Below are 3,370 nucleotides of genomic sequence, written 5' to 3' on the forward strand. Positions count from 1 at the left end.
CAGCCATCGGGGCTGACAGTACACGTGTGCGCACGCGCTTCCGTCCCGCGCGCGATACACGTGTGCATGTGTGCACGCGGGGGTCCTGCACGCGAGGGGTACACATGGCCACGGGCAGTGGTAATGTAGAGCATCGGGCTCTACAGCACTAGATCCGTTGTTGATATAATCTAACTAAAAAGCCCCAGGGGGGGTTATACTACACGCGCTACACCTGACCGACTTGACGGATCAAGTCGGGGAGGTAAGAGTTGGTCGATCCGACTCCGACGATAAGACGACCGCTGGGGGCAGGGGAGTCGACCCGGACGAACGGTCACCTTTATGTCAACCGACGGCGGGGAGTACTGTACTCCCCCAGAAAAAGGATCCCGAAAATCTGCCGATGGATTGGGAAAAAGAAATCGACTTGTCATACATCGAGGATGACAAGCTCCGTGGCCACGTACTCGAGATGCTCCGTAAGCACTCCAGTCTGTGGAGCGGTGCGCTCGGAACGATCCGAGCCACGGAGCACCGCATTGCCCTCGAACCGGGTACGAAGGCGATACGCTCGATGCCCTATCGTAAGGAGCCCGCGATGCGAGATATGGTCGCAAAGGAGGTCAACAAGATGTTGAACGCCGGCGTCATCGAGCCTGCGAACACCGAGTGGACGTCCCCGGTGGTGCTCGTACCGAAGAAAGACGGCTCTCTTCGGTTCTGCGTCGATTACCGCCGCCTCAACGTCAAGACGGCGGCGGATTCCTATCCGCTGCCCCGCATGGATGACTGCATCGATTCGCTTGGGGATGCCGCCGTGTTTACGACGTTGGACTGCAACTCAGGCTACTGGCAGATCCCGGTCGCTCCGGAAGACCGGGATAAAACTACCTTCACGACGCATATGGGTACTGTAGTGCAATACGCACCTGAAAAGGGGGGTGAAAAGAAAGGAAAATATTTGTGTATGAAAAGTAGTCCGGGTTGGGGTACACACGTGTGAATAACTGCACAGTTTTAATTTTTATTTATTTTATTTTATTTAGTTAATTAGTTGACATTAATTTTGCTGCCACTAGATTAGATCTAGTATCTAGCGCCGCGAGCTACTGTAGTGGCTCCGGCGGGGCGATATATACCTTAGCCCTCTGACCACCAAGCCAGTAAAGGTAACCCAAGTTGCCAGAGTTGAATATCGCCTTGGTCGAAGTCCGTCTTTCCCAAGACGCTCCCTTTTACCACAGATTACGTTATCCTTTGCGCTCGGGGGTTCCCTTTCCTTTTCCTTTATTTCACCTATCTCTTTCTATTTCCATCTCTATTTCTATTCCCTTATCTTGTGTTGGTTCCACAGTGCCTGATTGCGATCTGCATTGTGACGACTGGAGTCATTGGGCTCTTGTGTTGGTTCTTTTGTTTGTCGTTGGTGCCAACGGCATTGGTTGCTACCGGACCGGTGTAGATGTCTTGGCCATCGGACGACACGTGGATGTAGCGCTGCTACTTGTTTACGTCCACCGACGGAGGCTGTTGCGACGACGTCTCCCTCGAAGGTCCTGTTGTGTATACAAGACAGTGTTGGTTCCATCGGATACAGGTTGCGACCGTTCCGGTGTCAGTACTTTGCCATCGGGCAGTACGGAGGTGTAACTCTGCTACGTGTTTGCAAATTCCCGTCGGGCTGCGTTGCGACGCCCCCGTCGAAGACCTTATCAAGGGTATAAGGCGTAACAGGCGCGCCGTGAGCATTAGCTTTACGACCCATCGGGCACGGCTTCGTAATCACCGCCCCGAACTCGCCGAGCAACTGCCTGTACAAGACTCTACCACCATTCGTCCTGGGGCGGGCCTCTTCCTTTTGCCCCCCCTATCAGGGACTTGAGCTACTGTGGGCCGCAAACCCACTTAAAGGGAAAGGTAGAATCGGACACTCCGTAGGGCTGTGCCGTCGGCAACTCTTGTTGGTTGTTGTTTGTTGGTTGTGTTGTCGCTGGAACCTTGGACCCTGATTCCGGCCTGACAGGCACATTGCACTACAGGTATGTTCCGCCATTTACGCATGCCGTTCGGGTTGAAGGGGGCACCGGCCACCTTCCAACGTGCATTGGACATTATTTTATCCTGGGTAAGGTGGCGGATATGCCTCGCGTATCTCGACGACGTCATTGTGTTCTTGTGTACGCACGCGGAAGACGCAACGCACCTGGACACTGTCTCGAGCCTGTTGAGGAGCGCCGGTATTTCCCTGAAGCTCAAGAAATGCAACTTTTTTCGTCCGAAGGTGCACTACCTGGGGCACGTCATCTCCTCAGGTAAGCTGAGTGTCGCCGAAGCGGCGGCAGATGCCTTCAAGACGTTCACATTCCCGTGGAAGTTGACGCAAGTGCGCTCATTTCTTGGGGCGTGCAACGTCTACCCCCGCTTCGTCAGGGGGTTCGCGAAAATTACACGTCCATTAACGAACATGACGCGCAAAGACGCGGACCCCAAATTGGATGACCCGACGGAGGTACAACTGCAAGCCTTCGAGACGTTGAAGGAACGGATGATCAACAGCCAATTCTCGCGCCGCCCCGACACGGCCGACCGTACATGATCGACACCGCCGCGAGCGCCTATCAGTTAGGCTGCACGCTGCTCCAAGAGCACGACTAGCCAAACGATTGGCGTCCCGTCGGGTATTGGTCGTACTCGCTGAACGACAGCGAGCGCAACTACAGCGCCACGGAGTGCGAGTGCTTCACCGTAGTGTGGGCGTCCGCACACTGCGGCCGTATATCGAAGGAACAAAGTTCACCGTCCGAACGGATCGCGACGCGTTGAGGTGGCTCATGTCTCTCGCCGAGAGCTCCGGAAGACCAACCCGGTGGCAGTTACGTCCGGCTGAATACGATTTCACCATTCAGTACCGCCCCGGACGTGTACACCACGTTCCCGACGCCCTGTCACGTCTCGTGTCGCGGAGAGTCGCCGACGACCCTCGCCCCACTGTCGAGGTGGACGACGATATTCTTACCTTCGACGCGGACACGACCGTTCAAGACGTATCGAACGAGCTCGTGGACCACGTTTGCGCCGTGAGCTGCGACAACAAGGTCGAGCACGTCTTCGCGACGACACGGAACCAAGCCAACTCAGGAAGAAGGTCCCGCGCCCGAGCGCGCGAAGAGCCGAGGTGCAACGACGAAGCCCCCGCTCTCCAAGGACTCACTTCGTTTTGGGAAGAGAATGACGAGTTCGACGCCACCGACATCGAGCGCGCCGCAGACCACGAGGCTAGCGCGCTTGCCTCCGCGGTCGCCCCTCTGCAGGAAGACCTTCCGGCTCCTCTTAAGATAGAGGAGATCGCCGAAGAGCAACGCGTAGATGACTTCTGCCAAACCGTTTT

Source organism: Chondrus crispus, genomic scaffold (genome assembly GCF_000350225.1).
Source record: "Chondrus crispus Stackhouse genomic scaffold, scaffold_20, whole genome shotgun sequence".
NCBI lineage: Eukaryota > Rhodophyta > Florideophyceae > Gigartinales > Gigartinaceae > Chondrus > Chondrus crispus.